Genomic DNA, 14,441 nt, shown 5'->3' with positions numbered 1-14,441 from the left:
TAGCTTTGGGCTACGTGTTCCTTTTCTGGTTCCTTAAATTGTGAAGTTAAGATTGTTGACTTGGGATCTTTCTTATTTTTTTATATAATAATAGCACTCATAGCTATAAATTTCCCCCTTAGCACCACTTTTGCTGCTCCTCATAAGTCCTGATATGTTGTATTTTCATTTTCATTCATCTATTTTCTAATTTTCTTGTTGATTTCTTCTTTGATCCATTACTTGTTTTACAGTGTTTAATTTCCAATGTTTCTGAATTTTCCAGATTTCCTTTTGTTAATGATTTCTACCTTTACCCCATTGTAGTCAGAAAAGACACTTGGTATGATATTTATCTATTTTAATCTACTGAGACTTAATTTGTGGCCTAACATATGGTCCATCCTGGAAAAGGTCCCATGTGCACTTGAGAAGAATGTGTATTCTGTTGCTACTGGGTACAATGTTCTACATATATCTGTTAGCTCCAGTGAGCTTGTATTATTTAAATTCTCTCATCATCTTCTGTCTGGATGTTCTATCCATTATTATTATAAAGGGAGACTGAAGTCTCCAACTCTGATTGCTGAACTATCTTTCCTTTTAATTCTGCCAGTTTCTGCTTCATATATTTTGATGGTTATTAGGTGTGCAAATATCTACCATTGCTCTATCTTCTTGCTGTATTTAAACTTTTATTTACAATGTCTTCCTTTGTCTCTTATAATCTTTATTTAAAGTCTATTTTGTCTGACAGTAGTATATATAGCCACTCCTAATCTTTCGTAGTTCCTGTTTGCATGGAATATCTTTTTCCTCTCCTTTCACTGTCAACCTCTTTGTTACTTTGGGTCTAATATGAGTCTCTTATAGACAGCATATAGTTGGACCATGCATTTCCTTCTGTATATATTCTAGAGCTCTTTTTGCAATTGTCACCATAGAATTACATTTAATACCCTAAAGTCACAACAGGCTACCTTAAATTTATACCAATTTAACTTCAATAACATAAAAACTCTGCTCTTTTACAGCTCCATCCTTATCCCTTTTAAAGGTTCGTGATGTCACAAAACTACATCTTTATACACTATGTGCTCCAAACAAACTAGTAATTTTTCTAAATGCATTTTCTTAATTATGTAGCAAACAAGATCTGGAGTTGCAAAACAAAGTAGGAACAACACTAGCTTTTACACTAAAGTATTGGGCCTTAAATGCAATGATCTCTTAAGTTATATAGGAAGAAAAAGTATAGTTACAAATCATTGTTACAGTATCACTAGCTTTTATAATTGCCCATTTATTTGCTTTTATTGAGATCTCTATTTCTCCATACAGCTTTGGGTTAGTTCCCTTTTGTTGCTTTTCTTTTTTAGTTCCCTTTCATTTCATCTTGCAAGCCTCCCTTGAGCATTTTTGCAGGACAGGTCTAGAGGTCCTGAACTCACTCAGCTTCTGTTTATTTGAGAATTTCTTTATTTCTTCCCCACTCTTTGGCAATAGTTTTGCTGGATAGAAGATTCTTGTCTAATAGGGATATTGTCATAGTGCTAAAAGGAAACAAACAAACAAACAAAACCTATCACCCCACTACTTTCTGGCCTCCGAAAGGTTCTAATGAGAAATCTACTGAAAGTCTTATTGAAAAATTCTCTTCTATGTGATGATTTGCTTTCTTGCTGCTTCCAAGAGGCTCTCCTTTGTCCTTTGTTTGATGATAATGTGTCCCAGTGTGGGTTTCTGAGTTCACTTAATTAGAACTTGTTAAGTTCCTTGGATATTTATATCTTCCAGCAAAGTTGAGAAGTTTTTATCCATTATCTCTTCTAATACTCTCTGCACTTTTCTCTTCTCCTGGAACTCTGATAATGCATATGCTAATCCACTTGATGAAGTCCTATAGGTCCCTTAGGCTCTGTTCACTTTTCCTCAATCTTTTTTGTATGTTCCTCAGACTAGAAAATTTCCATCACCCTATCTTCAATTTTGCTGATGCTTTCTTCTTCCTGCTCAAATCTGTCTTTGAAACGTCTAGGGTATTTTTCATTTCAATTACTGTACTTTTCAGCTTCAGAATTTCTTAGTTTCTTTAGACCTTCTACCTTTTATTGACATTTTCACTTTGTTCATACATCACTTTCTTAACTTTCTCCATATCTTCCTTTAATGCCTTAAGAATCCTTAAATTGCTTTAAAGATTCTGCCCAGAGTATCTGCTGTTAGGTCTTTTCCAGGGACAGTTTCTGTTGATTAATTATTTTCTTCTGAATGAACCATTTTTTCTTGTTTCTTTGTATGCCTTCTGATTTTTGTTTAACACCAGTCATTTGAATCTATCTAGTACCTATCTATCTGGTACCTCTGGAAATCAGATTCTCCCCCTTCCGCAGGGCTTGCTCTTTTTGTTACTGTTTTGTTGTTGCAAGCTGCCTCTGTGCTGAGTATCAGTCTTAAGTGTAGTGTAAACTTAAGGTCTTTTCTGAGCCTTCCCTGAACATGCAGAGTTACTTTTTAATTTTCTTCATATGTGCAGCTGTTTCTGAATGTCCTAGTCTGTAATGCCTGGCTCCCAAAAGGGGAAAAGACAAAAATTAAAGGAGTGCCACGTGGCAGAAGGGTATCAGTCCTTTAAAACCCCTGGAGAATACTTCAGCCAGAGAGAAAGGAACTTGCAACTATGGGGGAAGATTCAACAATGATCGCCTGCCTCTGTGTCTACGTCTGTGATCAGAAGCAATAATCAGCAATCAGAACAGAGATCCTCAATAGCTAAGGTCAGGGTCCTTTTTGTCCGCCCCATCTCCCACAATCTATATGCAAGCTGCTCCAGGAACCTGTACATAGTGGCCTGCCATGTGGCTGGGGGTGGGGCATGGGTAGTTGCTACTATGCTAACAGCTGAAATTGACGGAAATTAGTTGTCAAGTCTTTCCCAGGAAGTTGCAAGCCTTTAAAAGACCTCAGAGTTCCAAAATAGTTACATCAGACAGATTCTACAAGAGCAATTACTGTCCAGGTGGAGAGACAGAGTCCAGGTGCTACCTATTCTGCCACTTTACTCAAACTTTCACTATTAAAATATGGGAGCAATAACTTAAAAGTTGAAGGAAGCAGCAGTCATAGAAACAGAAGGATGAAAACAAGATATTACAAAGGAAGAACTGCAGTGTCTTGATCTTGGTTCACCTCCTCAGCCACCACCATTAAAAAGTACTAAAAAATAATTTTCAAATAGATGAAGTCAGTCTTGCTAATGTCAAGGGTAAAATATGATAATATTATGCCATTCAAAATAAACCTTGAGACTGTGTATGGATTACAACTAATTAGAATAATTTATCATCCACCATGCCAGCTGCAATTTCAAAAGCACTGATTCATTAACATTTAATGCTTTACCTAGGAAGGTTGTACCAAAGATTTCTAGATCAAAATCTCTAGATCAGTGTCATCAATCCAATATCAGCTGCTGAAAAATCAGTATCAGGGCAAGGTATTGGTAAGCTTACATTCCCATCAGTTTTTGTATACTCTTCAATTTATTTTCAGAATAATTAACAAATCCAGGAATAATAAATGAAAGCTTTAGGAATAAGGATATAACTAGAAAGCTTTATCCTATGTGGGCTGTAAAGATCAATTACAATTATATTTGCCATTGTAAGTAGAACTATCAGTGCAAAAATAGAAAATAAAGATGGGGGAGTCCCTGCAAACACATGTATAAACCCAAACAAATGCAAAAGTCAAAGTCTAATTGCAGTAAATGTGAGGTCCTTGAATTCTAATCGCTGAATGGAAAACAGCTATCCCAAAGCTACCATTAATTGGGAAGAGTTCTCACAACGCCCCTGGAATCAGGTGTCCAACTTCCTTCTTCATTAAGCTCTTCTCTGTATCTGCTTAAGCTGTAGTCATACTAAACAATTTGCTGTTTTATATTCAACATCCATCCAGCCATTAATTATCATGCCAAGAAGGTTAAGAAAGGAAAGCAATTTAATAAATATCACAATTACTAATGAAGACATGGAACTAATCTATGAAATGAACCATTCTCTGGTCAAGAACTGCCAAGTCCCAAAGATAATGGATGAAAGAAGATTGAGTATACTACTATAAATGGCACAGGGATTTTTATTTAAAAACAAAGTATCTACAGGCTTTCTATTTTTTCCTGCCAGGTCAGCACAGTGTATCAGCTTCTTCTGCTCAGAAATGCCTCTTTCTGAACAGGGCTGTTCCTCTAATGTTCCAGGCAGGAAACAGTCTCATGTCCAGAGCCTCACTTTCACTTGCATCTAGAAGCACATCTTTTAAAAAATGGCAGCTATTTCCTGGGGTTCCCTGGGAATGGCTCTAGAACAGGTTTCAGCTTCAGTTCTGGGCCCAGGTTTGATTCTGGCACTCTCTGTGATACCATGCCTAGTGTGGGATCTGGTGCTGGCCCCAAATCCAGCCCTGCTCAAGCAGTGGCTCTAACTTCAGGCTTAGCTCTGGCCCTCAGGCCAGCCTGGGCTCCAGCTCTAATGATACCACTTCCGGCTCTAGGGGTTGTTTTAGCTCATCTACCTGTCAGTTAGAGATCTCAATGAGCCTATGTTTCAGGTATTTCCTCTGTTCCTAAAGATTAACTTTCTCCTAGTAGTAGCACTCAAAAGCCTCGTCCCCAGGGCTTCAAGAGCAGAGAAAATACAACAGGCTCTCAAGTAAGTCCTCCTCAGTAAACAGCTGGAAGTGGTAGATGACTTCAGTCAGCATGAATGACTGCAGTACCTCCTTGGTGCAGGGCTGCACAGAGGAGATGAGTACCTCATTATTGTCCAAGCAGGAGAAGGTAATGCCCCCTTCCAATGATTCACTGAAGTGCCCCAGAAAGGTACCAGAGGTGATCTTCAGCAGTCAGTGTTCCTGGCTGCAGCTCATTAAGTCCATGACATGGCCATCATTCCAGAGATCCTTCAGGTGGACATGTACCAGGTCCAAAATCCTGTCCAGCTACTTTCAGAACAACGGCTTGCCTTGAGGGAGCTCTTGCTTAGTGAAGTCAGCCAAGAATAACAATGCACCCTCAATTTTAGAGTTCTGCCCCCAAAGCTTGATCCTCAGCATGTTCAGGTGTACCAGGTTGAGGCTTCAGCCAACAGAGAAGAATTGCCAACTTAGAGGAGAACCTAACAAGCTCCAAGCTCCAGGTTTTGAGGGGCAGTGGCGGGGGGGGGGGGGGGCAGTGTGCAGATGGGGATGGTGTCTAGAAGAAAAACCTACTGATTCTAGAGGTGTGAGCTAAGCAGACTGAACCAAGAACCAAGGATCAGGCAATTAAGCACAGGCTCATGTTAGAAATGATCACCACACAGAGGGTATCTGTTCCCAGGTCCTGCTTCAGATCCTGGTATGTGCATGAAGCTGATATGTGCAGTTGCTGTCACACCCAGCAGTCCCCTACTGCTGCCCTTTCTGGAACCACCTGAACAATGCTCTACCAGAGTCAGAGAGCAGCCAAAGTTTCACATTAAACCCTGACTCTGCCCCTTCTTGGGAGCAAGTTTTCTAGTTTGAAGTGAGAATGTTAAACTTCCGGAAACTTTGTACAGTTGATCCTCCACATCCATGGTTCCACATTCAAAGATTCAAGAATATTCAGAGGGGAAAAATTTTCAGCAAGTTCCAAAAAGGAAACTTGAATTAGCCTTGTGCCAGCAACTATTTACTTAGCATTTACATTGTATTAGCTATCAAGCAATCCAGAGATGATTTAAAACATACAGTAGGATGTGTCTAAGTTAAGTGCAAATGCCACATCATTTTATATCAGGGACTTGAGCATCTGAGAATTTTGGAATTCTAAAGGGGCCAATCCCTGTGGCTACTGAGGGATGACTTTAATTGATGAAAGTTACAGTCAGTGGAGATTACTGCAGCCAGTGACCCATTGCCTTCCTGGAATCTCACCAGCAGCCTTCTTGGACAGTGAACTTTCTCCCAGTCTTGAGGATGAGGATTCAATGGGGAGTTCAGGGAATGCACGGCTGGGTTTTACCATAAAGGCTTTGTGGAATAGATATAAAAGCAACTCTGTGCATGGGGCCTTCTAAGGTCCACCCCTTTGGTCAGAAAGTCCTCTAATGGCTAACCAGGCAACTTAATCTCTTCAGCTACTTTAGCAGCTGATTCAGGTTTTGCTCTAGTTGTGAACACATCTCCAGTTGCTCCAACCCATGGTCCGTGAGGGCTCCAATGCAGGTGTTTTGCTGCTGGACTTTCCATCCTCCAACTTTGGCAGCAATACCTCCAAGGTCAATTAACTCAGCCTAGTAGTGCTTTAGAGACATCCAGCACCTCCTTTTTCCTTTTGTCCAGTTTAGTGAGAGTTTCCTGAAAAATCTGCTGCTGTCTTGTCTAATGGGGATCCAAAGAGGGTATTCTCACTGGGGTCTGTGTCTCATATTGGAAGCCAAAGACATCCTGCTGGTCTTTGAGTTGGCTGATGATTTCATCAGCTTCTCCATCCAGTCCTTAATTCCAGGGTCCAGGATTCAGTCTCATGCTGCTGGCTTTCCACAGGTGCTTCGGGGTCTTCCTTTCCTTGCTCCGATTGAGCCCTCTGAGCCTGGATCAGAATTAAAGAGATCAAAGATCATCTCAGCCAATTAGGTACGGCCCTAAGAAAAGGCCAGAATGTCCCAACAGAATTTTTGCAAGTTGTGCTATAGCAACAAACACGCAAGGTCCTGGCTACGGCAGCCACATTCATAGTTCAGTTGGTCTCAAGTGGAAGAAGAGTGTTGGCCTTGGAATCATCATTGTCCATTAATTATATGGATAGAAACAGAAATCATAACACCTACATACTGACTGAAAACCACTGGATTCAAGTGGGATTAAGAAATTCTATTAGGTAGAGTTCATAACGTAATCAAGGTACTATTTCCAAAAAGCAATGCTGTGTGTGCATAAATCTCTGCAGATAAAAATCCATAAACACATGTTCATACAAACAGTCTTACTAAATTTTTTTTTGAGTTCCAGTCCTAAATAGTTCTGAAATCTATGGTGAAATTACAGATTTCTCAGGAGTAAATATTTTTTAATTCACCCAACAGTTGGTATTCAGTGCTATGGAGCTTTAGAAAATATAAATATTTATTCTTAAAGTTTAGAGTATGTATCTAGTTTCTGTCCTTAGAGATTCTGATTCAAATAGTCTAAACTGAGACACCTGGTGTCTGATTATCGCCACACTAATGGAAGTGAAGAGGAACACAGTGAAAAGGCATCAGTGCTCCTCAAAGTCCATGAAATTATTAGACTTTAGAGCCAGAAGGATTATTATCAAATTTTTAATACTCTTTTTTATAGATAAAGGAACCAAAAGTCACAACTATCTGCAAGCAGGTAGTGTGACATAGCTACGCCTCTGTTTGGATCTTCAAATTCCCAGCCAACTTTGCTAGCTTCTAACTGGCCCTTTGGGGAGTTGTTTTTTGAGTTTGACTTCTTTTTACCTCCTTGGTGGTGATGCCAACCAAATTTCTAAATACAGTCTCTTGGTTTTTTTTTTAAATCTTCTACATAAAACAAGTAGTTACATAGTAAAAGGATCGAAGAAAAAATCATTTTCAAGAACTGAGAGTGGGATAGAAAAAATATTGAGAAGGTTCAGTTCCCTTGTTTATTGCATTCAAAAGCTAAAAACAGTATTCATGGTTGTACTAACTTTCGTTGCATTCTGAATATAGAGTAAAATTTAAGACAGATGTCAACATAATGGACATTTCCAAATTTCTGTCATGTTACTATATACACAAGTACACAGTCACAATGCTCCTAAATAGTCCCATATTCATTTAGAATAATTCATTTAAAATTTTCATACTTTCCAGAGTTTTAAACGACTGAGATAAACATCTGCTAGTGCAAAGGACAAATGTAAGTATAGACAGGAAGCTTGCTTTTATAGAATTTATTTTGATACAGGGGCTTCAAATGTACATTAACATTTAAAGAACCATTTTGCTGTTAAAATATGGCCACACCTTAAGTAATGTGACAAATTAACATGGTAAGAAAAAAATGCCAATAAACCTGGACTGCCTGTAGTTGGCAAATATGATTTTAATTGGAATTTTCTCTTAACTCAAGGACATACCAAATATGAATGAAAATAAATGTTACGATTACTGTTAAGCACAAAAAATTATCCTTAATATTAAAATTGAAAGATGGACACCCGTCATCCTAAATATACACTGGAAAGCTTTCAAAAACAGCAAGCAAACTCTCCATTTATTCATTTTAATTCTGTATTTCAGTAATAAGTTTGATCCTAAATAGATACTAAGTTGAATTTAAACACACAACTGCTCATATGATGTGCTCTTTCCTCTATTCTAAGAAATAAGGGCACCAAAAGCTCCCTAAACTCTTTCTCCCCATATCTCACTGTTCCCCTGCTTTCCTCCTTCATTACACCCACCCTCTGTAAAAAAACACCAGTGGCTCTCTAACTTTTTTGAAAATATTCTATTTAGGCAAAGCAAGACACCAGAGCTGACTTTCTGGTTTTCCAGTATGTATGTACACATATGCAGTAACTTTATATAAATACACCATGGGAATAAAATTTAAGAAAAATAAGGAAGGAGTCTGAGAAAGAAGTTCAGAAAAATATTGTAATTCATGAATTTTAATGTGAATATGCAATTTTAGCAAATCTTACTAACTCATCTACTTAATTTACTAGTAAGAATCCCTTAGCTATACAAAAATAAAAGCAGGAAACTGCAAATCACTTATCTGTTACAAAAGAGGAAATGCCTTTCTGGAGATCCATTTTACAAAAAAGAAAAATGTAGGTCACTTTTCGTGGCACTTGTCCATACTTTGAGAATCATCGCTTTTTATTGCTCCTAAATTTAGCTCTACACGTATTAGTATACGCCAGTAATTTCTAATTATTTTTAGGTCATGGATCCTCCCTCCAGAAAAAATGTATACACCTACATACATACACTTATCCACAATTTTACACGAAATTTCAGAGTACACAGATATTCAGAACCCTATGCATGATTCGGCACATTCTACTCAAGACTATTTTGTATATGTCTCTGGACCATACCCTTTCTAAATCTCAGGTGTTTACCAAATGATGTGAGGACAGAAGAACACGATTCATGCAATGACTATGCTCATTCTGCTAAATAAATAAGGCACTCTGGCTAAGCCTTAAGTTTGTCAGAGTTTATATATGATTTTCAATTAGGATATAGCTATGTACTTTCTAAAAACGTACATTTTCCTTCAATGTGATAACAAGTGACAAATTTCTATAGAAATTTTCCTTTCACCATTTCTTCAGCTTATCCTCTACTGCCACCAGTCTGTGGTTTAGGGAAGGTTTTGCTTAAACCTTCCTTGGAATTTATAGTATATCCACTACCTTTATCCTCAGGTAATAGACCTTAAATACCAGAGCTCTTCAAGGTCAAACTATGTATAGTTATGACAGAGTTTTACTTAACTGAATTAGTTTGATTCATGTTAGAGTCTTCAGAATTTCACTTCTTCTAAACTAAGAAATGGCAGAGTGGGAGAATGGACCTGATCTTAAAAGTGACTGAGATTTTTGGTCAGAATCTGGTCTATCACTTATCTGTATAGGATACTGGTAAATTATCTGAACTCTCTGAGACTTAAGTTTTCTTGCCAGTAGTAAGATAACAATGGTATTACACAAAACTACTGAGGAGATTAAATGAAACACTGAAGATTCCAAAATCTTGTTCAACCCTCTTTCTACCTAAATCTAAAGCTGAACATCTTCATTCCTTCAATGGTGGCTTCTTTGTATGAGTCACAGTATCAAGTCATAACCACTTACTTTGAGTATAAGCATACAAGATAATCTGTCCCCCAAATACTTGTAGGTAGGCCTACTCACCATCCTGGATATACAGTGGCCCACTTAGCTACTACTATTCCTGTATCAGTCTTCAGGTGGCACACAAACAGTGCCTCCAATCTAAATAAAGGTATTTCAGAGCCCCAAACTTAAAGACAGTATATCCTGTCCTTAAGCATCACTACTACATGACTCCCTTATTCCCCAATCTCAACATTTGTGTTCATTATTTCAAAGAAACTCACTAATATAGAAAAACAGCCTATCCACAGTCAATACTCAATCTGACTGATACATTCTCACACTCATAATAATGGGGGGGGAGGCAGTGAAGAATAAATGACACATACTCTCTAATCTATTATTCGTTTAAGTAAGATAGGAATAAGACATAGAAAATCTTACTTACTAAGATTAATGTGTATCAGGGGCTCATGTCAGGGTTCAGTGAGGATTAGCAGCCATGGTACTCAATAATTGTACTATAGCTTTAACAAATGAGAAAATTACATTTTAAGTTTGATGTCAATCTATAAGGTTCCAAGTTTTGCTTTCTTACAGTTCTTCTAAAACTGCTATATACTATGCAAGAATGCCAAGAAAAAGAGAAATGGAACCATTTTTTCTTTTTTTCCCTAGAAAGTTTAATTCTCAACTTATCTTGAGTTTCTCAATTTATCATGAATAAGAAAAACATTCTCTCTCGGGCAGGACCATAGAAGAGTTACACTCCTCATCTTTTTAACTTGGCAGGACTTCCCTGTGGAAGAAGAAAACTATCTTCAAATGCATCCCTAACACTATACCCTGTATGGTGGCAATGTTAGAAATGAAGACCAAAGTAGACCTTTGATATTTCTGATGAGTCGAATTTATTCTCTTGCAGGGGTCGGCATGGAAAGAAAACAAGCTACAGGAGCTTGCTGAAAAAAACAAAAAAACAAACTATCTGTAACTCGGGCCATCCATTGCCCTTAATAAATTTTGGGGAATTGCATTAAACAAGGCACCCTTCTCACTCCCCCGAAAACCTTCCTACACCATGTACTTATGCAAAGCATAGGTAACCATGTCAAAATTTATTCTGGTCCCAGCTGATGTTTAGTAGCACTGATTTTGCATAAAGTTATTAAATGAGTATATTGTTTTAATTATTTTATTTTATTTTTATTTTGGCTATGCCCATGGCATGCAAACTTCCTGGGTCAGGGATCAAACCCATGCCACAGCAGTGGCAATGATGACACCAGATCCTTAACACTAGGCTTTCAGGGAACGCCCATGAGTATACTATTTTCTACAACTTGTTGCTGCTATGACAGTCCTCTCCTATTACTGAAATAGTTATAAATATGCTCTGACTATACTTTATATGAAGGCAAAGTCAATAAAATATTAGTAAATCTATGAATAACAACAGATCACAAAAAATTAAGTTATCGAAAGCTAAACTGTTAAAATGCTGAAAAGACGCTTCAAAAATTCCAATTTTCACTTCCAATCTAAAGAAAAAAAGCTCAATAAATTTTTGAAAATGTATTTTCATATTTTAATTAAAAACATGTCTCAAATAAATGGTTAAAATCATATTTAAGAGTGAATAAATCACTGGAGATATCTCTATGAAAGTAATGCAACAAGGATGTCTGCTAGCACCACCTTCTAACACTGTTTTTATTTTTTAGCCTAGGGCTTCTTAAACAGGAAGAGTTGATGGCGGAAGATCCAATACAAAAAAGCAGGGAAAAGACAAAAATAAAAAACAAAAAAACCCCCACAACTTTCCTGAGAGACACAAAATACTTAAATAGAGAGATATACCATTCTAATGGTTGAGATGATTCAGTGTTATGCTGGAGAGTATAAATTCTCCCAATATTGATTTATAAATTCAAGGATTTTTTTGTTTCATTTTGTTCTGTTTGCTTTTTATGGCCACACCTGTGGCATAGCCCAGGCTAGGGGTCCAACTGGAGCTGCAGCTGGTGACCTATGCCACAGCCCACAGCAACACCGGTCTCTTAACCCACTGAGTGAGCCCAGGGATCGAACCCACATCCTCATGGATACTAGTCAGGTTCGTAACCCACTAAACCACAACAGGAACTCCCAAGAATTCTGAAACAAATAGACTCAGTTAACCTATGAGGGAAGCCAGATCTGTAATCTGCCAGAAAGCACTTAAAAACACCAATAAAATATGGCAAAGAGATATGATGAATTCACAATGCATAAGAAGTTCACTATATTAATCATACATAAATTAAAATGAGAAAGATTTTTGATTATCAAGTTGGCAAATGTGTAGAAAAAATACTCAATTCAAGGAAATAGGGACTCATAATCACCAACTCAGCAGTTCTAAGAGCATCAAAACTATACCCAAAGTGTTTATATGAAAAAAATGTTCATCACAGTGTTACAAATAATAGCACCAAAATGAAAGTAATATAATATACACCAGCAGGAGATTGGTTTAATAAATTTGAAATACTCACATATAATGGAATACTACAATCATAAAACTTATATGTTTTCATAGCATGAGAAAATATGTATAATAATGGGTATTAAGTTTTAAAATGTAACAAAGCAATGTATTTTGTGTATATACACATTCACAAGAAGGAAAAGGACTCCAAGAAAATATACACTGCAAGGAAGATACATCAAATCATTTTCAATGAAAATGTCTAAGTACTGAGATCACATACAATATTTACTTTCTTCTGTATGCTCTTATATATTTTTCAAATTTCCTTCAATAAAAACATTACCTCTATATTCAGGGAATAGCAAATGTTTATCACAAAGAGATAGTCTAGATTTTACATTTCTGGTCTGAATTCTCTAGATGCTATAAACCCAGAATAAGATTTTAATTAGAATGACAATGCTTTTAATGAGAATAAAGATGTATATTTAAAAGCATCTGAAATAAATGTTTATCACTATAACCCCAATCTTATACAATGCACTACAGAGCTGGCAACCAATGGTGTGAGTAATAGCATAGGTTCATAATAAAATAAACATACAGGGATGGGTACAAAAAGATCAATGGAAAGTGTCAAAGCTTTATCAACCCTAAAAGATTTTAGATTTAGCTTTTATTCTTAGCTCTGATAAAACAAATTTCACATAGATTATGATATAGTAATTTTATGTTTTGCTCTAAGCCTCATATATTTATATACACATGTACATATGTGTGTGAATAAACAAGTATTTAAATTTGAATAGACTTTGCAAATAATCTATCAAAGTGAATAAATTTAATACGGATTTCAAGAATTTAAATACAAGAATACATTTCTGAAAGCCGTGACTCTGACAACAAAGAATACGTTTTTTAAAAAACTGATTCTGACAACAACCCATGTGATTATTGTTAGCTATGTTTGAAAAATGGCCCTTACATTATTTTAGTGATAAACAAACATGGAATTATAACATGTAATACCCAGACATTTAAAATGTCACTTAAACAAATTCAAACTTCAGAATAACTAAATTTTAATAATTAAAATGTAACTTTGGATTTTTTTTTTTTTTTTGGCTTTTTCGGGCCGCACCTGCGGCATATGGACATATGGGAGTTCCCAGGCTAGGGGTCGAATCAGAGCTACAGCTGTCGGCCTACACCACAGCCACAGCAATGCAGGATCCAAGCTGTGTCTGCTGTGTCACAACCCACTGAGTGAGGCAGGGATTGAACCTGCATCCTCATGGATATTAGCTGGATTTGTAACTGACTGAGGCATGAAAGGAACTCCCTGGAATAATTATTTTTAAAAAGGAAAATCAACCTATTTAAATTACAGTTTTTTTCTTTAAATGAATTCACTTTACAAAAGTTAAACTTATCAAATTAAAAAGAAGATCCTAACACATCAAAGTTAAGGAACATTCAGAATAAAGTATAACCCCCAAATATTGTTTTTATTAATTGTACTATTTTCTGACAGGCCATAACCAAATACAATCCAAGATGTGAAAATTACTTTATCAGAATGAGACCCAATACATAAAATTATAAATTTGATTAGACATCAACAGAATATAGGTCTATGTAAAAACAAGTTGTCTCCTAAGATGAATAAGATCTGAATACGGGATGCCCTCCTCACTCAGACGATGTAAGACTAGTGATTCCTGAGACTAGACAACGATGAATTATTTGTATCCCCAACACAAAATGCTTCAGCTAACTCCCACTCCCCTTTTTACAGTATTTTTCCCCTCATTACATCAGGAGGGAAACCTCAATTAGGTGACAAGAGCCTTTTAGTAACACACATCTCTTAATTTCCTTTTTATCAAGGAGAGTGTTGCCAGGGCTCAGGGTAGTCTGCAAATCAATGCAAAGGGGAAGCATCAAGAGGCTCAGCTGAAGTATTACCAGGGAGCAGCAGGCAGCAAATATTCAAACCTAGAAATTGTGATTCAACATTTCTTACACAGTACAACAATTCTGCACAAATGATAGACATTGTCAAGATGGATCCTGCCTGAAAAAGATATAGAATGAAAAGAGAAGATCGATAGACAG

General features: G+C 36.8%; 1 protein-coding gene and 2 pseudogenes across 9 annotated transcripts in view; all 3 read right to left on the bottom strand.

Moving 5' to 3' along the window:
- CNOT4 (CCR4-NOT transcription complex subunit 4) overlaps nt 1-14,441 on the bottom strand; it is a 159,286-nt gene that overhangs the window by 42,519 nt on the left and 102,326 nt on the right. The window lies entirely within an intron of this gene.
- LOC100523339 (signal transducer and activator of transcription 2 pseudogene) lies at nt 203-5,597 on the bottom strand (annotated as a pseudogene). Its single transcript, XR_014834024.1, has 2 exons — nt 5,592-5,597; nt 203-5,268 (listed from the first exon to the last, which is right to left on the bottom strand). The product of XR_014834024.1 is annotated as a signal transducer and activator of transcription 2 pseudogene (transcript).
- Nucleotides 5,689-14,382, bottom strand: LOC146394928 (signal transducer and activator of transcription 2 pseudogene; annotated as a pseudogene).

Source organism: Sus scrofa, chromosome 18, assembly GCF_054392235.1.
Source record: "Sus scrofa isolate SSC_HxYL_T2T_F1_AM1 chromosome 18, Sscrofa_HxYL_maternal_Yorkshire_Landrace_v2.0, whole genome shotgun sequence".
In the NCBI taxonomy this organism is placed as follows: Eukaryota; Metazoa; Chordata; class Mammalia; order Artiodactyla; family Suidae; genus Sus; species Sus scrofa.
Note: the sequence above shows the minus strand (reverse complement) of the source record. Positions and strands in the feature narration are given on the sequence as shown.